This window comes from Carassius auratus, chromosome 20 (genome assembly GCF_003368295.1).
Source record: "Carassius auratus strain Wakin chromosome 20, ASM336829v1, whole genome shotgun sequence".
Lineage (NCBI taxonomy): Eukaryota > Metazoa > Chordata > Actinopteri > Cypriniformes > Cyprinidae > Carassius > Carassius auratus.
In genome coordinates, this window is record NC_039262.1 from 18,593,617 (window position 1) to 18,618,589 (window position 24,973).

At 37.3% G+C, this 24,973-nt stretch overlaps 1 long non-coding RNA gene across 1 annotated transcript in view; it reads left to right on the forward strand.

Moving 5' to 3' along the window:
• LOC113121106 (uncharacterized) overlaps window positions 1–24,973 on the forward strand; it is a 38,293-nt gene that overhangs the window by 1,058 nt on the left and 12,262 nt on the right. The window lies entirely within an intron of this gene.

Genomic DNA, 24,973 nt, shown 5'->3' on the forward strand with positions numbered 1-24,973 from the left:
AAAGCCTAAATTTAACAAGTGTCAAAACTATTAAATGCAATTGCGGTTTGTTTTAGATGTAATAATTAACACTCAAAAACTGAGTGGTTTACAAACATTACATTGACAGAATTTGAAAGTTTTTGATACTTTTTTTTTCATATGAAAAGTAACGAGGCTTATTGTAATTTTTAAATGGAAGGCAAACTCCAAATAATGGTTGATGAAGTTTTGTTCTTCAGGCATCAACAGAAAACATCAAAATGGAGATTGAATTGAGTCATCTCTATTGTCAACTCAATATAAATGTGTTCCAAAATCATCAATTATGATGCTCAGTATGCAAGCAGACAGTTCGCTATGTTCTGAGCCACAATGAATGTGTTTATACTGATCATGAATGTTGCTGGTCAATAGCATAGAATCCATTCAGAGTCTTTCTGCAGTAAACTCAAGCTTAAATACATTAATTATGTCTTCCTCAGCACTTATTGATCATATTTGGAAATGGGACAGCCTTTCGGGATCTTTCTGTCTGAATACAGCACAGTTATGTGATGAAATCAGCCTAAATCAGTCATGTTAAGAGCCTGATACTGTAATGATCAAAAGAGGAAACTAGCCACAACTCTGATAACTGGACAGTCAAGTTTTCTTAGGATTAGGATACGATATGCTCATGAAATGTTGGGTTATGACTAACTATGGCTCATATTCAGATGTGTAAGTATGAGCTGGTTCATGATGCAATTTGAACCTCGAATTGTTCTCTCTGAAGTATGTACAAAATGAACTTCTGTTCATGGTTGAGGTTCTTCATGCATATTGTCTAATACAAAATTTACAGATGTTTTCTCTGTTAAAACACTGTTACTGTCAAAAATGGCACATTTCAGGTACGTTTACATGAAAACAGTGTACTAAAAAAAACATTTTCCTTTTGTGTTTTTGAAAAGTGTCATGTACAAATGACAAAGATCACATGGATCTGCTAAAATGACTAAAACACTGTATTGTGTTTGCCAGGCCAGTAAAGTTTACGCTTTTTAAGGCCCCCAAAATGCCATCACTTTGTAAATGAAAGGCCAAAAAAACATATAAAAAGTTGTCTGTTTATAGTTGAAACCAGTGTTGTGTAAACACTCCCTACAATTGCAAATGGCATAGTGCAGTTTTATGTTGCATTCTCAGCGTTGCCGCTAGGGGCGCTGTCACATTTATTAGTGTTAAATTCTTCTTTTACTGTCCGTTTTTTTTGTCCATTATGGTGGAGCAATAAGTCGAGAGCATCTGGGCACATTCGCGTGCTTTCCATTATACAATAACAAGCACAGCGCAAGTGTTGTTTACATTCAGAGGAAAGCATGCACATCTGTCGTGATACCAGAGATTGTCTTAAGAGACGAGAGAGTATGTATTACTTGCTAATGGAGAAAGTGTAACTGTCAACTTGGATCAAGTGTGCCTTTATAACCAATCACATTTTAGTTTTTTGCACCTAAAAAGTATTCTCGTCGTTTCATAAAATTACAATAAAATAACTGATGCCACATGGAACATTTTGTTGATTTTCTTGGTACCTTTTGTGGTAGGACCCTTGGTGTCTATGGAGGTTCAGAAAGCTCTAGGATTTCATCAAAAATATCTTAATTTTTGTTCTGAAGATTGTTCTTTTCATTTTTGGGTGAACTATCTCTTTAAAGGGACAGAAAACATCATCAGAGCAAAGATCAGAACATGTGCTTTGGTGTGGATGCTAAGATTGTTATTGCTAACACTAACTTAGCGTGAACTGAGTGATCTTTGCCTTCCTCGAGCAGTGAGGTTGTTGTCACTAAAGAATGCACGCAAGGTAGGTATAATTTGACCATGTGTTTGGTTTGAGTTGGCCAAGACTTTGCACACCTGTAGAGTATTTATGGCCTTAAAGAGAAGTATCAGTGTTTTTGAGTTGCTCTGTTAATCAGATCTCAACTTTATGCAAAAGCTCAATTTCCTTTGTTAAATATAGCTTTTGGTTTCATGGGCCTCTGATGAGTATTAGCAGTGTTATTGTATTGTCTGTCAGCATTGTTTATAGTTGAAGCCAGCATCTGGCATTGCTTTAATCCCCATAAACACTCTCGCTTCATCACTCTCTTGCTTTCCCACACTGTCTCTCTGAGCGCTTCCTCTCTACATAAGAAAGCTTTGTCCTTTGCAAGGCAGATCCTAGTGTTGCTTAGAGCTGAAACACTGCTCCAGTGCTGCTGTTTCTTTGGCTGCACAGGTGGAATAACTTTTTCTTTCTTTTTGTTGATCTCTGACTTACTTTCTGACTTAACTGTGTTTTTAGGGCTGTACTGAATTCATTGCAGTGGAAGAGAGTTTTGTAGGGATGCACATTATATTACAGTGGTTATCAGCCATTGTTATTATTATATCTATTGGTTTATTTAATGCTTTTTTGGTACCAGTCGGTATAAAATAATGTAATGTTAAAATTCACATTATTAAAATTAACGTTATGTTAATAAAGCCTAAATTGATTTTATCTCAACTTCAGTTTGGCATTCCCAAGTGTGACAGATTTTAGTGTTATTAAATAGTTTTCCCCAAAATGTTTTTTTTAATTTATTTATTTTAATAATTTTGATCAAATGTAACATGAAATACAATAAAAATTAATTGTAAAGTTATCTAGTTGACTGTTAATGAGTTAACCCTGGAAGTCACTGATAGAATAGGTTAAAAGTGATAAACAAATCAGTTCAATATTGAATTGAATTTATTTACTTTTAGGAAAAGTGTGCTAGTTATAATACAGGCAGGGTTTAAAGTTCTTCGGGACCGTGCCAGATCTCTGGTGTGCAGCGTTTGGCTAAAAAAACAAAAAAAAAACCTTGATATCACTTTCGAGTCCATGAGTTTGCCTACCAGTGGAAAAAGAGGAGCGCAGCTTTCATTCTCAACCAAACTAACATTACTAGCCAATCAGAATTTTTTGCTCTAATAAACAATAGATGTGCATAACATTATCCAACTGCAGTGTCGCAGCCCTGATGAATGGAGAAGCCTGACATGTTGAAAAAGCTGCGAGGCGCAAAGATGTCCATCTAGCGCATATTTACATAGAAAAGCAATAACTTTGTCATAGTATCCTTTCAAATGTTAAAGTTGGTGCAGTCATTGCATGCTTTGCATGTGCTGCCCCATCACATCCCCCCACCACATCCCGCCCAGGATTTTTTTTTGCTTTAACCCCTGAGAATATAGTTTCATAGGTTTCAATAAATGTAGTTTCATAATTGTATTTATTTTTAAAGAATAACAACAACAAAAAAATGACAGCGAGATTGTAGCATAAGAAACGCACTTGCTGTGTCTCATATAGAAGGCTGCGCCCTCCGGAGGTGACATTCGAAGGCTGCATACGTCATCAAACCTTTCTCATTTCAGAAAACCAAGTAGGAGACTCCGAATGCCACCTTCTTTCACAGGAATTCGGAGGATGCATGAGGTGTATCCTTCCCTACTACAGATAACCCACAGTTCTTTGCATCGCCGTAAACAACCATAGTTAATTTGAAAAATGCCAGCGCCGGTGCAGATGTGGTGCTAACAATTTACCTTAAATCGCCTCTGGTAAAAACGGATAAACTTTGTTTTTAATATTCTACTATTTTTTTTCCCTAAGAGATGTATGTTGTAAGTACGCTTTAGCTCCTCAGACACTGAGCAAAAATAAAACAAGTAAAAACATTTACATTTTCCTTCATTTAAGCAGTGTGAGTGCAAGTAGAGCGCAACGATGCTCTAAATGCTTTGGCATAGCAATGTGATACTTCCTGTTTCCACCCCGTTCTATGAAGGCCATCTCGTTTAATTTTAGGTTAAGGACACTTCGTATTCGCATCCTACAGAGGATGCAACCTCCACAGGATTCGACCTCCGGAGGGTGCAGCCTTCTAAATGAGATGGCTAACTGGCCAGATAAAAATTAAATTAATAAAGAAATGGACAGTGGAAATTGTTGCAGTGTAAATAAAAATATTAACTACATCCAGGCCAGCAGAAAAATCTGTATTGACATACATCGGCCTAATTTCCTATGACACTTAGCATACATCTTGAAACCGGTTTACCTAGTTGTAAAAATGTTCTTTTGGCCAGATCCTAATTGAACACAGTGTGCATTGACGTTTCTGGTGAGGATGCAAGACCCATCTGGCCTTGTGCGATTTTTCACAGATTACATTTGTGAAACGAGACCCCCCTGCTCCACAAGGGCCTACCTTTCCTCTTTGTGTGTGTGTGAGGATTGCAGGACTTGTTCTGCTTTGCTTCCCTGCTCAAATGACAGGGGTTTTCTGAAACACAAGCCTCGCAGGATGGGTGTGTGTGCAATCGCTCACTTGAATGAGGCCTCATGTTTACATTATGTCCATTGGTGATTCAGTAATGCAAATAAATCACTTTTCTTTGCATGTGTCTCATGTTCCGACGGCACATAATGGTGTGTATTATAGGGAGATCCAGAAAGGATGTGTATATTTTAAGCTACGGGGTCATTTGGCAGGCTGTGGATTTTGCGTGCACGTGTGTCTGTCTCTGTGACTATTTGTGTTTCTGCTGTCGGTCTTATAGGCTGTGAGGTTAAGCGGGGAGACTCTTTAATTAGTCTAATGAGCACGGTATCTCTAGTTAGATATTATGGCAGCTGTTTCATTAGCCTGTTGCCTCCCAGACTCCCTGTAATTTAAGAATTGACCGGTTTGCATTACTGCAGGAATTACTATGTTGTCCACGAACGGTTGCCATTTCCATTTTCATCTGTCACTAGAATTGGCTTTTATGCGCTGTGCATCACTGCATCTGTGTAATTTAGAGGAGTGTTCAGAGACCTGTAGTTACAGTGAGGCTAACAGTGCAGATTATAGAAGTCTTCATGAGTGTTTTTGTGGCTGTTTCAAAGGAATCATGGGAGAAGTTTGCAGTAGTGAACTACAGTACTGCTCTCACACTCCGCTTCTGTGTAAATAAGTATATAATGTCAATAACAGAGCAAACTAAGAGGAATACTGTATCCCACAATGATATGTACTTGACCTTTTCTTGACATAAAAAAAAAAAAAAAAAAAAATATTTGGAAAATTTGAGGGTAGGAAGATTTGTTTTGATTAAAGTCTCTATATGACCACTAAGGCTGCATTTAATTGTTTAAAAATACTGTAAAAACATGAATTTTGTGGAATATATTATAAAAATTTAAGTAGTAGTGTTGTTGTACATAGATAACTAAATAAATAAATAAATAGCAAAATATGTAAATTAACCCCTTAACTGTCACGCACATTTTTGAAGGTCAGAACTCCTATTATAATGTAGGTTTTTGAGGTGCACTCTTGTCATAAATTAATCTATTACCTTTCCTACATAATTTTTTACAAAAAAACATTGGGCCTATTTAGTTTTTCAAATAGAAAATGGTTAAAAAATACTAAGCTATGTATTTTGTATCACGTTCAGCCTAAAAATACTATGATTTGCTTTTGTTTATACTGTTCAGGAGCCCTATTTATAATAACGGTTTTATTTTCTTTACTGTATTTTAAAATTTCTTTTATTTTTGTATTTTCTCATGATTTTTTGAAGAGTAGAAGGCCCAACATTTATTTGAAATAGGAATATTTTGTAAATTTTTTTTCTGTAGTAAAGTATTAATTAATCTTTTTTTTTTCGTAATGACCCCAAACTTTTGAATGGTTTTTGAAATAATAATAATAATTTTGAATTTTCTTTATTTTAAGATTATAACAGTTTTGTTAAGTGAGTCATATGCTGATTCCACTGATACATTCAGTGGAAGATTCGTCAGAGTGATTGAACGCAGTAACTCCTGAAGGGCCTTTAGTAAGTAGTAGGGCTGTCACTTTTGTGAAAAAACATTTTCGATTTTTAAGACATAAGTGTTCATTGAATCGATTGTAAAATCGATTTTTCATGTCAAAAAAAAAAAAGTTTCCTTTTTCAACGTCAAATAACGGACGAACGTAAAGAGAGCGCTGGAAACGCACAAGTCAGCAATATTTCGTATTTATCGGCATGAAGTTTCGTGCAGAATAACAAACAGCAACAGGAGTGCAACATTCTCGAAAAAATATATATGCAGAGGGGACGGCTGCCATAACAAAAGAAAAACATCTCTGCAGGCTTCAACCCGACTGCATTGATTTAGGCAATTACAAAATCTCAAAGATTATTTTAAATAATGATTCAATCCATTTCAAACAACTGTTCAAAAAAATGAAACTTTAAATGGACTTGAGAACAGGGCATGTGTGTGTGTTTTTTTTTTTTTTTATTATTGAACGTAACCGACACTTAGGCTAGGTGGCATTAGGCAGGCATAATTAAAGGCTAGGGCCATTACAAATTTATTGGACAGGAAACAAGTCGATCAACATTTTTGGGGTCCAGAGCAGAACGTTTTTTAATCACTATATGTCCAGCTGTTGAGAAGACGTGCTCCGACCGCACTGATGTCCCAGGGACACTCAGGTACAGCTGCGCAAGGTGGGGGTATTACCGGTCGCTGTCAGCTTGCAATGGTCATTTCATAACTCAGAATCTCCTGTAACTAGATGCACCAATGAGGCGAATTCGCATCTACCGTGCTGCGAGACCGCCAGACGTGCGTAAACGCATCTTTACATTGACTTAAAGGGGGATGAAATGCTATTTCATGCATACTGAGTTTTTTACACTGTTAAAGAGTTGTATTCCCATGCTAAACATGGACAAAGTTTCAAAAATTAAGTTGTACGTTTGAAGGAGTATTTCTGTTCCAAAAATACTCCTTCCGGTTTGTCACAAGTTTCGGAAAGTTTTTTTCGAGTATGGCTCTGTGTGACGTTAAATGGAGCGGAATTTCCTTATATGGGTCCGGAAGAGTGCGCGCTCCCGTATAGCAGAGCAGAGACATTCACTGATCAGAGCGAGAGCATCGTGAAATGTCCTGGAGACCTGGGTTCGAGCCCCGCTCGGAGCGAGTCGTTGCTGCTGCTGCTCTCGTTCAGTTTCAGCCTCTGGATCTGATTCTGGATCATAAATAAACGGCTGAATCTGACTGTTAGCCATGGTTTGTTTTGGATGATGGTTTTTTTCCTCAAGGTAATGTCACAGCTTCCAAACGCTCTCAACGCAAAAGCTTACTCACGCTCGTGATTCTTTAGCTCCGCTCACAAGTCACGCCTCCAGCCGGTCGTGTTTTTCCGGGAAAAATCGGTACAGACTATCTTTCTCTTATGAATATAATAAAACTAAAGACTTTTTGGAGTTATGAAGGATGCAATACTACTCTATAGGTACTCAAGATTTACAGGATATTGAGTGAAAACGAGCATTTCACCCCCCCCTTTAAATAAACAAAAATGTTTATTGATGTATAGGTCATATTGTCAATCATCTTGTCATATTGATGCTTGGGACGCAGCATTAGATTACTGGTCTGATCTGTTGCACAGTGTGCAGTATTCAGTGCTAATATAGCCATGGACTTGTTTTTTGGGTAGCAGTCACGAGTCACGACTGCCTGTTGTATAACAGCTGACTTTTTTATTTTTTTGTAACAGAAACCTCTGAAACTCGCAGGCTTTCACTCTTGTTCTCGACTGACGTGCTGCAAGTAGTTTCCAGGGTAACGTGAGTGCCAGTCATGCTATTGGCCCACAGAGGAAGTGAGATGTGATGAGGACAATCAGAAATGTCTTGTCTGTCTGCCACCCTAGTTACCAGAGGCCCATATGACCTCACAAAACACCTTCACGCTGATCTCAGAGCTCCTTTGTCTCATGATTGTCATGGAATTTTAACCAGCTGTCTGTCACCTGTTACAGCTTTAAGCCCCGTCACACTAAGTTTGACACAACAAATCACGTAAAAGTATAAACTGTCCACACATCATTTACCTTCTCTGACAGAAGTTTTCTACTACTACTTATTTGAATCTAAGAAATTTTGGCATGCATATTCTAATGAACATAAAATGTGCAACACGGATGTTGTGTAAAGTGATGCTTTTCTGTTGATACTTTCTTTAAATTTCAGCATGTTGCTAAGCTAATGGTGCTGTAATAAGCATAGAATTCAAAGCACAAAGACTATATCAATTATATATTTTTTTATATTTTTCTATATTTTTTTGTTTAAATGTGCATGTTAAGCTAACGGCACTAAGCATAAAATAAAAAAGCAGAAATATTGTATAAAATAACACATTTATACAATACTTTTCTGTTTCAGATGTTAGCATCTTGCCTAGCTAAAGGTATTGTAGTAAGGATTAATCTCACAGCACAAATATTATGAAAAAAAATTATAATAATTACATTTTTCTCACTTTGTCCATAGGCATTTACATTTATTAATTCAAAAGGCGCTGTTAAAAAGTAAATTACATATGAGGTAGGGCTAGGGATGGGTATCATTAAGGTTTTAATGGTATTACTACTCTTACCGATACTGCTTAATGGTCCGGTACTTTATCGGTATTCTTATCGGTACTTTGTGTTGTGTTACTTTGTGTTGTGTAAGGCAGTCAAAAACTTTGCATTTCTCTGTCTGCACATAATGCACTTTTGAAAGATGCTTTGACAGATTGCTTGTGCTTCCGCCCTTACATGCAACAATTTTGTTGCACTTATGACAAACAGCGTTGTCTGCATCAACTCTAGTGAACACTGAATCAACGCTGCTGCTGTATGTGACATAGAGGGAGGGCGCCGACAGACCAGGCTCTTGTCTTCATGACAACAATATCAACTTTTTTTTACACGCATACACCTACGCCTACTGATAAAGGACACCGTCAACAGTATTGACGGCGAAATAGACTATGTTTGACAGGTGCAATATTTGAAAATCGATAATTATTTATAAATTTTTTTAATTACATTTATATCTAAATTTATGTCAACCTATAGACTTTCAAACATCAAAATGTCATGAATTAATATGTATTTGTGTACAAAATGACATCCTATTATATATTTCCTGGAAACGCTTCTAACACGCTTGCATGTCGCGTGAAAAATAGGCGCCGATTCTATTTCTAGCATGCACACGTTTTCCGAGACGCACGTCTCACGCAGGCAGTCTGCAAGCTCTAACCTGGAAGCCGAATTAAAAACCGACACGCCACGCGGCTGAGACGCTTGCGCCACGCATCCAGTGTGTCTCCGGCCTTACAGACAGCCTCCGCGGTGCGCATGGGAGATCTCGCAGATTTCACAGACAAACGTCTTAATATGATCGCAAATTAGAAATGTTTGGTAAGATAAAATGTGCACGATAACATTATTAGGCAAATCTCTTCGCCATCGTCACTCTTTATTATTATGTGGGAGTTTTCATACTGTTATGTCTGTGTGTGTGCCGCGCTCGTTGTGGTGTATGTGTGTGTGTGTGACTGACAGACAGCCTCCGCGGCGCGCATGGGAGATCTCGCAGATCTTACAGACAAACGTCTTAATATGATCGCACATTAGAAATGTTTGGTGAGATAAAATGTGCACGATAACATTATTAGGTAAAAATATATAGTACATTAATTTTTTTCTCCTCCAGTACCGAAAGCAGAACCAATACCGTCAGATCTTACTGATACTACTGTCTTTCATAATTTAGTCCCGGGGCCATTTTAATACCGGGTTTCGGTACCCATCCCTAGGTAGGGCTGCACGATTATGATAAAAACCATGATTGTCGATTATTCTCTTGAAATTGTAATTGCGATTTTATTAATTACAATTATTACAGTTTACATTGAATGATGTTTATACCATTGTTTGATGAAAACACTCCAACTGAAAACTTTTAGTGCTTTTCTATAGTATTTAGCCTCAAATGTCAACTATATGTTGGCTGGTTTCTTCTTTAAATTATAAAAAAAGTAAAAAAAATGAAAGGTATTATAATGTTATTCTAAAAATAAAATAAAAATAAAGGGAAAACCCATAAGATAGCACGTAGAAAGAAAAAAATGCATCTTAAGCACGCAGAATAACATAAGCGGACTTTGAACGATTAATTGCCGATTTGACCGATTATGTAATTGTGGCACCCATAATTTTAATCACGATTAGAAATATGGAACTGGGCAAGAGCGAATGGTCTTCATTGTAGATGATTGATTTCATTAAATCATGATTTGCTCTACCACACACTGAGTTTAAATGATGACACATGGACTGATGACGGCGTCACTCAACGGCACATTCACACGGCCTCCTGACATTGACCTCAGGCACCACTAACATTAGTTGGCTGTACCTTTCATTTGTTTGTTCGTTCAAGAGAGCACTTAAAATGGCATGTGTTAGTGCAATTTATCTCTTACCTTTTATCTAGTTTTTGGTCACCTTGTATGGTCCGTTGCATGCATGTGAGAGACAGAGGAAGAGCGTTGATCCATGTTTGGTTTAGGGCTGAACGATATATTGTTATCGTATCTATATCTAGATATGAACTTTCAAGATATTAATATCGAAAAAAGCAACGATATAGACGATATAGATTTCCCCTCTCCGCGCTCGCCCTGCATACAACTCTGACAGTCACAACAAACATCAGTTTTACGAGTGCCCTTGACTGCAGCGCTAAAGCCAGCGCGCGCACACTAGGGACGTTGGAACATAGACAGTAAAAGAAAGAAATGAGAGGCGAAATAATGCGGCCAGTGGCAGTGCAGAATCTGACTTGGTGCCAAAACATAAATCTTCCATTATTTTTGGAAGTATTTTGGATTCAGAAAAGACAATGTAAACCAGAGTGACGTGTTGATGTGCAGGTCGTGCTTAGCAAAAGAACACGTAGTTATATCGTATCGATATCGAGATATGAAATTTTGTCCATATCGTTCAGCCCTAGTTTGGTTATATGTGGGATCTTGGCTCATTCATATCATCCTCACTCGGGATGGTTTTGATCAGTGGTTCTTCTCAACTGGTTTTTCTTCAGGATACAGACTTTTTGTGACCATGTACAGACCTGTAATAGATCTGGACAAAAAGATGAATATCAGCTGTATATGTGTGTATAAAAATATACAAATTTGTCTTCCCTAAAAATACTAGAAATATAAATAAATAATTCAGAAATTAAAAAAGATCTGGACAAAAAGATATCAGTGGATATCAACCATCTCTGCGTACAAAAATATGTGACTGTACAGAATGTGGTTTTGTTGACCTACATCTGAAGCACCAGGTGAAAGAGATGTATGAAAAGAGAGCACTGAACGGCTATTTACATGAAGGCTGTGCTGAATTTCTCTAATATAGATCAAGGCTATCCAAACTGGTGATAGTTGACTGCAGAGATTGTCTCTCATTGGCTCCCAGTCACAACAACCATCAACATCAAAATGCAAGTTTCTCTCACTTCTCAAACAAGATATTTAGGAAGAGATCACATGACTCAACTTGAGCACAAACCATGTTACAGTTGAGCAAGCGGGCGAGAGCTAGCTTCCCCTCTCTCACCACACACTCACACACACACGCGCGCACTCGCTCGCTCACAGCTGTGTGGGGTGTGTGTTTTGGCGTGTACTTCAGAAGGATGGGAGTGCCTGTAACAGAAGGGTTGCAGGGTTTGCTCTTTCTTGTTCTTACTCACACACACACAGAGACATGTCATCTTTGGCCCACTGTCATCTGTCCTACATGAAAACAAACATCTCTTGTATTGGACTTCTGCGTTGGGGAAATGTTAGTCCATAGTCTTTTACAAACATGCAACACTGGTGCCGTTTGTCTTGCACTTTTTTAGCAGAAGTAGGTCTCCTCTTGTGTATAATGATATGGATAGTCCCAAGTGACATACCTACACACATTGTCCTGAACCATACACAGTCAGAGGAGGAACTGGTACCTGGATCTGGTATTTATGAGGTTCATTACATCAAATGAAGGGGTTTTCAGAATTTTATTAATATATTGTAAAATTTCATGTTTTCCTGTGATGAAATTTTCAGCTTCATTACTCCTGTCACATGATCCTTCAGAAACCATTCTAATATGCTTATTTGCTGCTCAAGAAACCATATTATTATCAATGTTGAAAATTATTTTGCTGGTGTTTTTTTATTTATTTATATTTTTTCAATATCCTTTGAAAAAATATAGATTTGTGTGTGATTATAATTTTAATTCTAATTAGTTATTAGGGCTGTTTCGAATGCCATTTTTTGAGCTTCGAAGCTTAGGTAGCAATCAATATCGAATATTCGAAGCTTCAGTGGGTGGGGCTAAATATATAATAATAGTGTCGGTTTGCATTTGTATCATCTTTCACGACTTCACGTTTCACTCTTCGGCATCGTAAATGTGTTGCGGCAGACCCAGTGGAGTGCAGTGTTGCATTTGGTGCAATATGATCAGGTGGCACACATTCTTTAAATATTAATAAACATTTAATAATCTTTTAATTAGAACAGTTTCCGGTACGCATTACACGGGCAGGTTTATGCTCCGAAAACGGACAGTGCACAAGTGATACAAAACACAAAGTCTGTTGAGAGCAAGAACTTTAATAAGGTATTAATAACCAACATTTCTTTAAAACAAATGAATCCCAAAACAGTAATTAAATTAGTAACACACAGTGATTTCAACGAACTGTAATAAATAAAGAACACGGAAGCATGCTTATAAACAGTTGAATAAGAATAAATGAATTGTTTTTAAAATGACACAAAATGTAATATCTATTACAATTAGTTTTATTCTATATAAGGGATTTATTTTGTCTTATTCTGACTTTTTGTTAATTTAAATCTTTAAAATGCGCGATGCTTTTATTGAAAGCATGTTGCAATTAGCCTATTTATCATAGCAAATTAAGCGCATAAAAGCAGTTTTTTTTTTTTTTTTTGCCGCGTGCTACTTACAGAACTCAGGTGATTTTTCAAACTTGTGGTGCTGTTGTGGTAGGCAAGTTTCAAATCGCATATTTGACACACTGCCTTTCTCCTGTCATCCTCACTTAATTTAAAGTGCTCCCAAATAGGGATGTTGCGGTGACAGATTTTTTCCACCGGTTAATCGGCGTGTGAAAAAACCGGTAATCCCCGTGTCACCGGGGTTGCGTGTCGGGGATTTCGGGTGGCCGAAAATGCGGTCGTGCAGACGTGCACACGTCTCAATTTACTTTCACTTTAATTAGCGGCAATTCAGTAGCATTTGTTTGAATTAACCATGGGTTAATTAATTTTTTTCTTAATAAAAATACACAAAACAATAAGACACTCGCTTGAATTACATATTGCAAAATGAATAATAACTTAACACACCATGCAAAAACTAAACAAAAGCACTTATGAAACGCCTTTAACCTGTTAAATGTCACCCCGTCCCGTATACGGGACGCCTACGTTGACTGTACTATATTACAATCAAATCTAATCTAATCTTGACAAACTATATATCGTTGGAAAGGTCTAAGACTCCCAAATATATATTTTACCAATATTTTTTGTTAAAAATTATGTAGGAAAAGTAATAGATGGATTTATGACAAGAGTGCACCCTCAGAAATCTACATTACAAAAGGAGCTTTGACCTTTGTTTAAAAAAAAGACTTCCTCCTTGCCTTTTTCTCTATCACATTTTAGAAATCATCAGAAGTTATATATCACTTGAAAACATAAAATCTCAAAATTCATCCTTTAAAACCCATTTTAAAATCAGACATTGCATTACCATGTAAATGGTACATCAAAATCATGTTACAAAATGTTTTCAGTCAAGAATTATAAAAATATAGGTTTGTATCATGCACATTCAAGTCTATCTTCAATAACGTGAGTGACAGTTAACAGGTTAAAGTGCATTTATTAACAAAACGAACCACTGCACACATAGTGGAAGTATCAAACAAGAAATTATATAAAATATTACTATATTATATAAATTATATAAAATTCACTATTCGTTAAATAAAGTGCCTGCCTTGGCTTTTTCAGCAAAAAAAAAAAAAAAAAAAAACACCGCACAACCATCGAATATGCAACGAACGAAAATCAAACACATCCCTGTTGGCATTTGGTTTGAATCCAAAATATTTCCAAATAGGTGCTTTTGCATTTCGCTTTGAAACCAGATCTTCCGCCATCCTTTAGCTCGCCTCACTCTCCTCAAATGATAAATGAAATCGGACACCTGCTGCTTTACTGCGGCGCTCGTTCCTCTCACGGTAAATTAAGAAGGCACGTAGTCACTAACTGAATTAAGTGCTTTATTGCTATAGGTTAAAACTTCAACACGATGGGGACGGTGCCGGTGGTCAAGTGCTATGACCGGTAGGTGGGTTAAACACCGTGTATCACCGGTAACACCGACTATTGCAACAAGCCTACTCCCAAACAGCTGAGGTCTTGGGCATTTTGTACCTATTCAGTATGAGATTAAATAAATCACTATGTTTGCCAACGGGCGGTTCAAGCATGAGTCAGAATGAATCTGCGACGGAAGTCACGTGTTGAAAAAAAAAAAAAGAATATTCGAATCTCAAAACTGAAAATCGAATGCCACCCCACCGAACGAATATTCGAATATTCGATTATTCTAGTACAGCCCTATTAGTTATACAACGTGGTCATTCTAATTAACTGCATATTAATCACACATGGCTGAGAAATTATCCAAAAGATAATTTAAAGCCATTTTTATGCTACACGCAAAAAGCATGAAACAGATATTACAAAAAATCTTTTAAAATATAATTTGTTTCTATTTTCATGGTTTTTTTTTGTGTTAATTGCTTTACAAGGTTATCTTTTCCATTACTATTTAATTAGATTGAGATGTTAAATCGGCAGCCATAATAAAATAATAAAAAAAAATACATATGAAAGGTACTTTAATGTCATACTAAAATTAAAATTAAACATAATATAACATTTAGAAAGAAAAATAATGCATCTTAAGAATGCAAAATAACATAAGTGCACTTTGAACAATTAATTGCTGCTTTGAACGATTACGTTATTGTGGCATCCATAATTGTAATCACGATTAGAAATTTGATTAATTGTGCAGCCCTTATTAGACTACATATTAACAGATAAAAACAGACATATATATATATATATATAGTACAGACCAAAAGTTTGGACAGAATGGACACACCTTCTCATTCAAAGAGTTTTCTTTATTTTCATGACTATGAAAATTGTAGATTCACACTGAAGGTATCAAAACTATGAGAATTATATATGGAATTATATACATAACAGTGTGAAACAACTGAAAATATGTCATATTCTAGGTTCTTCAAAGTAGTCACCTTTTGCTTTGATCACTGCTTTGCACACTCTTGGCATTCTCTTGATGAGCTTCAAGAGGTAGTCACCTGAAATGGTCTTCAACAGTCTTGAAGGAGTTCCCCGAGAGATGCTTAGCACTTGTTCGCCATTTTGCCTTCTGTCTGCGGACCAGCTCACCCCTAAACCATCTCGATTGGGTTCAGGTCCGGTGACTGTGGAGGCCAGGTCATCTGGTACAGCACCCCATCACTCTCCTTCTTGGTCAAACCCTTGATGCCTTCAGTGTGACTCTACAATTTCCATAGTCATGAAAATAAAGATTTATTTTTATTTTTTTTTATGGCTGCCGATTTAACATCTCAATCTAATTAAATAGATTGATAAACTTTGATTTTTTTTTGCATCATAGTTTAGGATACTTGTGAAATCCAGAACATTTAAATAAACACTTCAATTATTTAATTCTCCTGGGAATAGATTCTTCTTCTGTGTCTAAAATCATTAGTGACTGTGAGTTGGAAAACTGTGCATTTTGGTCAATGGTATATTCTGTTTTGTTATATGACATTTATTTGAGATTTTAGCTGAAGGCACAAAAAGAGCACACAAAGTCCCAGAACCCTTCACAGATGTGCCTGACTTCGTAGCAGACAGCAGTCGGGCAACTATAAAATAAGTCAATTTGACACTTTAAAAGCCTCCAAAGATGCATGGCTGTCATAATTCTGATGATTCTTTCCAAACATATTTGTAGGCTATATATCTGAATGATACACCGTTAGTTATGCAGAGTGTCAGACAGTAGTTTGTTAGTAAGTCACAGCTCTCTCCCATGAGCCTCTTCTGTCCGCCATATGGAGATGATGAACTTGGACTGTCCTTGTGCTTCTCTCTTTTTCTCTGTCTTTCGTCTCCATTCTTCCCTTGTGCTATTTCATTGCTTTCCTCAAATCTGTTTTTCTAGTAGTGTTCTGATATGTAGTGTTTATGTGATTTAGCTTGTATACATGTATAAATCTCTCTCTCTTTCTCTTTCTAAGGCAGATTATCTTCCAATCTGTTCACCTGTGTTCAGTCCACTGCACTTAATACACTCAACAGCTCTGTCTCTCTGTGTGTGAGAGAGAGATTATTTTTCTCTGTGTTAGGTTCTTCACATGTTGCCATCAAAGAAATGTGCAGTTCATTAGGCCACCACAGTTTACTGCCAAAAAACACACACACACGCACAGGTTTGCAACATAGGACTGTGGGTAACGCCTAGTGTAAGGTCTCAGAACTCAGTGAGACTAAATTTCCTCTGTGTTTCTCATAACATTCACATCCTCTCTACAGACCTCACTTCACTACAAATGTTTTGTATTAAGATATTGATTGCGTCCCAATTCGCATATTTGTTACGTGCTTTAAAATATGTACTTTTAGTTAGTATATCATAAAATGGCAGTTGTCACTGTATGCCACATTTATAAAACTGCATCTCTCTTGTCACCTACTGTTTGTGTTCACATGCAAGCATTAAAGGTGACAAATCATGAAAACAGATTTTTTTTTTTTAAGTTTAAGTGCTATAAATGCATCCCCAGTGCATCGGCCGACCTAGAAAACGTGAAAAAGAACGAACCTAGTAATTTTTCCAATATTTTTTTGGTAGGACTTTCTCTGCAATCGGTCAGATTTCGCTCACCCCTTGACGTCAAAAAGGGATCTTATTCTTATTATAATATTGCAGCATATTTCCACCCACGTTTCCACCAACTTCACCACCACCGTGTTTTCGCAAACGGCTACGATGTACCAGTTCAGACACCATGGCAAAAGTTCATGCAAAGCATGGTAACTCTTCTGTCTTTTTCTGTTTTTATCTGTTAATATGTAGTCTAATAAGGGCTGCACAATTAATCAAATTTCTAATCGTGATTATAATTATGGATGCCACAATAACATAATCGTTCAAAGCAGCAATTAATTGTTCAAAGTGCACTTATGTTATTTTGCATTCTTAAGATGCATTATTTTTCTTTCTAAATGTTATTTTATGTTTAATTTTAATTTTAGTATGACATTAAAGTACCTTTCATATATATTTGTTTTTACAATTTAAAGAAGAAAACAATCTGATTTATAGTAGACATTTGAGGCTTATATTAATATATATTAATTTAAGTAATTATTAGAGCCCGACCGATATATATAGTTTTGCCGATATTATCGGTCGATATGAGCCTGCTGCTGTTTTATTACTACTGGCGAATATGCTGCCGATATGAAATTTTTCAAAATCAGGCCATTCTCAGCTTCTTTTCTGTGTGATGTCACACACGCCAAGGCTTCTCCCACGATTGTTGATTGACACAGCCGTCCGACCACAGGACCTGCCCTGAGTGAGCAGTAAAAGTCTGACCACCATTATTTCGATGCTGAGGACCTTCATAACTCACTAGTTCTTTAGGCGCACATGAAGCGTGCACATGCGTTTCAGACGGCACGCAAACACCAAACTGAATCCTCTTCTGAATCCTCTGAACAGACACATACACATACAATTATGACAAAATACCCACCTCGACAATCATTCAGGTAAACGCAGTCAGTTATGTCTCAAGTGAGCGAAAACGGCTGAGGTTTTCCCCAAAAAAAGCATGTTGGCCAGGCTCTAGTAATTATTCAATAAAGAGATCAATAAACGAGTGTTAGTCAGTTAAATGAAATGACTGTTCATTTTTAATAATGCAATTGGGCAGATTTATATGGAACACAGGAGAAAGCGCATGCTTAAAAAACGTGCATTAAAGAAACACAAACACAGTGTTTATGATGTGCTTTTCAGTCTATGCTTAACTTTGGCTTTATTTCAGTTTTAAAATTGGAATTATATTATCATTATATTGCGATTTGACAACTTTGTCTACGCTTTATTAAAAGCTTATTTCAGACATGTTTGTTTATTATAAAAAAAATAGAAATTTCAGCATTAGAACTAGGGCTGGGCGATATGGCTTAAAAAAAAAAAATCTCTGATTTTTTCACATCAAACCCGATTTTTTTTTCTATTTAAAAACAAACTACAGCCGACAAAGAAATTGCTCAAAACAAATGTACTCTTTATTTTGTTCTGATTTTCGCTTATGCAGTTTAATCTAAATTTCCCCTTTGTGCATAAGTGTAACAGGAAACAAGCCTCAAAAAATGCTTGTAAACGAGATGTCAGGCACTGTCTGACACTAAAAAAGCAAACCAATTCCAAACAACGGATGAAACAGTGCCTTTCTTTTGAACGGCTCTGCGCTGTTAACTGTCATGTTGTCTGTGTGCGGCTGTAAGGAATGCGGGGGGAGGGCGAGCCCACTCTGAACTACGGAAGCCTTAATTAAGCCTGGTTCACACCGGACGCCGAAGCGGCGCAGAACGGAAAATAATGCGCGGTCCGGCACCTGCCTGTTCACACCAGACGCGTATTCTCCGCGGCGGTCGACAAGCGCTTCTGCTCACACACCCATCCCCCCGGAATTGACGCGGATCGCTCGCGCAAAAAATAGACCAGACACGGAAACTGGTGCTTCACGGCGCGGGCCGGCCGCGGAACGACACCATAGGTTAACATAACTCCGTTCTGTGTCGCTTCGGCATCCGGTGTGAATCAGGCTTATTAAGGGGAGACCCGGTGGTGGAAGTTAAAGAGAAAAACGATTTTCATTAAAAACAAATCGCCCTTAACGTCAAATTCGAGTTAAATAAATAAAAACGATTTATCGCCCAGCCATAATTAGAACAATCAGAAACATTTGCAAAGTTTGAATTAGTTTACATGGTTACGACAACTAAAAAATAACACGCAGGGAACGTTCTGGGAACGTTTAGGTTCGTTTAGGTTCCGTCTAGGTTATAAAATTAAACCTAAAATTAACCTTCAGGGAACGTTCCCAGAATGTTCTCTATAGGTAATAAAATAAAATCTAAACATAAGCTACAGGGGACATTCTGGGAACTTTCTCTGTAGGTTACAAAAATAAAACTTAAAAATAGAAAAAACGTATATCAGAAGTTTAATATTATATAAAATGCATGATTTCAGTCCAATAGACATGATGATCAAAACCAGTTTTTTTTAGCAGAGTAACACAAGCGTCAGTTGTGTCACTTCATCCATTCACAAATACTCTCCTGTGGCCTCATGAGAGAGTAAAATGTCCATCAGATGTGCACGTCAGAATCTCGCCTAAAGTAGTTAAAACTGGGACTACTGATTAGGAGTACTAGTATGAATTTGGACATAATTATTACTGAAGCAATGCGAAGATGGGAAGTGCGTCCGTCTTTCTCTCCTTTCTTATCTTCTTCACCTCATAATGGCTTTTCATGTCCGCTGTCTTTTGCAGTCAGGCGTTTTCTGGTTGTTCCTCTGGGGCCTTTAGTTAGCTTCTGCCTGGACACGTCGCTCAGAGCCTCAGGCATCTGCCCAAACAAGTCCCACACACTGAGGGGGTGCAGGGCGGACCCAGGGTTACCCATTATCTGTCCTGCTGAGAGATTCAAAAGCTGTAATCGAGCCTTTGTCCTATGTGGGAGTGGACGGGCCTTGAACCAGCACACAAAGCAGAGAACAATGTGTCTTGTCTATATTTAGGGAGTTCAAATCAATGTTTTGAGTTTTTTTGCATCCTGTCCGAGCCTATCATGCTGTTGGGTTTTAGTTTTTCATCTGTGTTTGTGTGACACGTGCATGGCGCGGTTTGAAAACGTAGGCGCGAGTTCTCTCAAGGGAAGCTGGGAGAACGAGAACAAGAGAGGAGGAGAACCAAGGGCGAAGAGATACAGCTGTTTGTTTAGCCCCAGCTGTTGCTTTCCTTCATGCACACACTAACAGACAATGAAACATTGTTCTGTGACAGTCAGATTCAGAGGGGAAAAACAAAAGATTCAAGAGTGAAATTATAATGGTGGCTCTCAGGATTGGAGTACATCACAGATGTTTCAAATTGAATTGATGATGGGCTCTTTTGAAATGGGTTAGTAAGACTAGCACAAAATAGTGATGCTCTAACTGTCCAGGACAGTCTTGGTAACTGCTTAGTCGAACTAACACACAGTCCTTGCCCTGGTGACCTCTGGGACAACAAACAGATTTGGGTCACTGAGAGTTTGCGTTCCTCTTCACTGAACTGCATTTGATAAAGGGAATTCACAAGTGGTGGCAATGACAAGATCCATAACCACACACTTCCTGAGGAAACCCTTCACTTCAGAAGAACTGCATTGAATATCTTAGGACAATTACGTAATGCCAAGTTAAAAAAAAATAATAAATTGTTTATAGGTCACTTTTCTTTGTCTTTTTGTAAAAAAATATGCATGGTTTTGGTGAAAGGCCAGTGAAAAGTTTGGCAAAAAAAAGAGGGGTGCATAATAAATATTGGCCAATAATGAATGCGCATCTTGTCAGTAAATCTGTTCTCTAATCAGCGGTAAACTCCATCAGGTGTGTGATTTCACATAGAGCAGCGTTTATTAAACAGAGCTGTTGTTAATTGACAAGCTACGCAAATCCACGTTCCCGCCCCCTACACTTTAAATATTGCTTGCAATCACAAAAGTACATAATTTTGCGTGTGCTTTAAGGCCTTGCCGGTGAATCGTTTTATTTGTGTGCTGTACTTGTGCTGTTCTAACATTCAGAGCATGTCCACCTGAAGCATCCATACACTAAAATGCCATTCAAACAATACCTAATTATTTAGTTATATTAGTTATCATCTGATTGTGCTAATACTGTCAAAAACACACACAGTTTACATGTAAACACAGTTAATTATGTATAAAGTGAAAAAGAAAACAGGTAAGAGAGAAATGGGTGTGTGCATCTCTTAAAGGGACAGTACTAAATATACTGCAGCTTGTCATTAAAGGGTTAGTTCGCCCAAAAATGAAAATTATGTCATTAATAACTCACCCTTATGCTGTTCCAAACATGTAAGTCCTCCTTTTATCTTCGTAACACAGTTTAAGATATTTTAGATTTAGTCCGAGAGCTCTCAGTCCCTCCATTGAAGCTGTGTGGACGGTATACTGTCCATTAGGGCTGCAACTAACGATTATTTTGATAATCGATTAATCTGTCGATTATTTTTACGATTAATCGATTAATCGGTTTATGTACTTATATTTTAGTTTTTTCCATTTTTTCCCCAAGTAAATTACTAATAAAGGGTCTTTATCATTCAGCATAGATTTTTAAGAGATTTTAACCATTTTGCATTGTCATATCCTCATCAAAAATATACCTGGAGTTGTTTTATTATGTTAGTAATCCTTTGTAGAACTCTTCTGCAATCAAAACACTGACCCATACTCTAGCAAAATTCACAAGGAGATTTCAAATATTGTTTTCACCATGGCAGTCCTTAGAGCTCCTAAAGTAGTTTAACATCCCAAACAAAGCTTAAGGAATCTTTGAGAACATATTTTCACGAAGTATAAGGATAAAACAGAATAAAATTGCAGTGCATTGTATTTTATTATTTACTGGGAAAAAGCTTTATAGCTTATGCTGTGAAATTGTAAACAATCCTTCGAAAAAAAGTGCCAATGGCATGAAACCTGAATGGAACTCACAATTTAAAGTAAAATCCATCAGAAGGTTGTCCAGAAAAAAAAATTGGGACACACAAAAAACCTGCTGTGTGAAAAAGAGCAGTGAATACTTAGAAAAGAAGTGCATTTTAAATATACTCAAACATTTACCTCTCTCATTCAGTCTTAATTAGGCTGCAAGTCTGAATTATGAACTGGTAAACGACAAACTGATCACATAACATGTTTGTAAAGCTTTAAATGTTAACTGTTAAAAAGCAATGTTATCAGCTTTTACGACTAAACATTTGCAAACAACCTTGTACTGGAGAATCTGCACAAATAAAATGATTAGGGGCCGTTCACATATCGCACCTAAAAACGCGTGGAAAACGCTAGTCGCGCCGCTTTCTCCTTGTTTCCAAAGCGCTCGGGCAGAAGCGCCCCTGAGGCGTCTGCCTTTGCTAAGCAACCATGACGTGCCCTCTCCTTGAAGACCCGCAAATTTCAGCAAAGGATAAATGGATGCGGTGTGGACGCGCCTGGAAAAACGGGCGCATCGCACCGCGTGCGTGTCGCGACCGCGTCGCTTCCATTATGAGAGTGCATACTGCGCGCCTACATAGGAAATAACGAACTTGAGCACGCAAAAGACACGATATGTGAACGGCCCCTTAAACAGTTCAGTAGTGCAGAGTTTACAGGTTACTCTTCATTTTGAAGGCTCAAAGTAAAGTACTCCCACTTCCCGCTGAATGCTGCAGAGACGCTGTTCGGGAAGCACGTGACATAAAACGAGGCCAGCTATTGGCTATTCGCTACTTCACCTGCTGTACTGGCTGAGTAAAACCTCCTGTGGCTCATTACTGCCACACTTTGGTCACCGCAGATTTGAAATATGCACGAAATGAGCCGCTTATGGCAAATAAAATTTATTTAACGACGAATCGATTACTAAATTAGTTGACAACTATTTTAATAATCGATTTTAATCGATTAAATCGATTCGTTGTTTCAGCTCTACTGTCCATGTCCAGAAAGGTAAGAAAAACATCATCAAAGTAGTCCATGTGACATCAGAGGGTCCGTTAGAATTTTTTGAAGCATCGAAAATAAATTTTGGTCCAAAAATAGCAAAACCGACGACTTTTCTTCAGCATTGTCTTCTCTTCTGTGTCTGTGTGCGAGAGAGTTCAAATCAAAGCAGCTGGATTTCCGGTTTGGGAACAAATCATTCAGTTCACCAAATCGAACTGAATCGTTTTAAACGGTTTGCATCTCTAATACGCATTAATCCACAAATGACTTAAGATGTTAACATTTTTTTAATGTCGCAGACACTTCCTCTGAGTTCAAATAAACCAATATCCCGGAGTAATTATTTTTCTTACCTTTCTGGACATGGACAGTATACCGTGCACACAGCTTCAATGGAGGGACTGAGAGCTCTCGGACTAAATCTAAAATATCTAAAACTGTGTTACGAAGATAAAAGGAGATCTTTCATGTTTGGAACAGCATAAGGGTGAGTTATTAATGACATAATTTTCATTTTTGGGCGAACTAACCCTTTAAAGGGATTGTTCACCCAAACATTTTTATTATTTCATTATTTGCTCAGTCAAGATGCACTAAACATGTATTATTTTGTATTTATTCTTGTGCTGAACACAAAATAAGATATTTTGAAGAATGTGGGTTAGACTTGTGACGGTATTCGGTAATGCGATATATTGCGGTAATTAATATGCACGATATTGTTATCGCGGACACTTATTAATACCGTAAATAAGTATACATTACAAATTATTCCGAATGTGGAATGCATTTTAAGAATAGTATTCCCATGTTCAACAGAATGTGCATAGCCCACTACTACTACTACTAAAATTAAATAATAATTTCAGTTATTTTAAGGAATAATCACACAACATTTCTAAATTGTAAATACACAACAGAATTTCAGGGGGGAAAAAAACATTTCATAAGGCTATTTTTTTTTTTTTTTTTTTAACAAATTAAGTTGTTTTTATGCATTTAAATAATTGCACATGCTAACACAGATAATTAGGTAACAATAAAACATAATGAAGAAAAAAATGTAACATATCATAGGGCCCTAAACATGTAATTTTTGTTAAACTTATACATAACTTATACATATACATCAAATTATTATAAGTTTTATGATTTGAATTAATTGGACATGCTTTTTGATTAATACAATTTAATTTAACCATTAAAAATGAGTTGAGAAAAATTAAAACAGAAAAAAACGGAATCCAGAAAAATTTAAATGGAAAAAACGGAATTTGGAAAAAAAATTAAACTGAATATGGGAAAAAATAAAACTGATTTCATAGGTCCCTAATTGTGTTGAGTGTGTTTGTTTACTGTGTTTATGTGTCTGTACCTGCTCTCTCAGGCACTAGCATGTCTCTCCTCTCTCCCACAAAACCCTGAGGGCCAATTGGAATTATCTCAAGGGAGAGACAAGAAAGAGCCAGAAAGACTCTGAGGGAGCAAGCCAAAGGACAAATGAAAGCGTGTAGAGCAATGAAAGGACAGAAGTGTCGTATACGTGATTTATATGCAGCCAGTGTGCCATTTGGTCTCATCTTCGCCCCAGCTGCGAGATGTCTTCCTGTGACAGAGGGATTGAGAAAAGAGACATGGAGTGAAAATATGATGATGACTCATGGAATTAATGTTGATGAAAATATTGTGGAGTTCTGCAGAGGGAGTGTCAGAAACACACATGCGTTCTCATAGGAATCTAGTGTTTTGTTGAAGTAGGGTTGGGCCGATAGACCATGCCATCGTCCATTGCTGATGGCTGATAGACATCACGATGTTGAGTCAGCATCGTGATCCCCCCGCAATCCGACACACACACACACACACACACACACACACACACACACACACACACACACACACCGTCGCGGATTCATTCTCACTCATGCTTGAACCGCCCGTCGGCAAACGTAGTGATTTATTTCATCTCATACTGAATAGGTACAAAATGCCTAAGACCTCAGCTGTTTGGGAGTAGGCTTGTTGCAATAGTCGGTGTTACCGGTGATACACGGTGTTTAACCCACCTACCGGTCATAG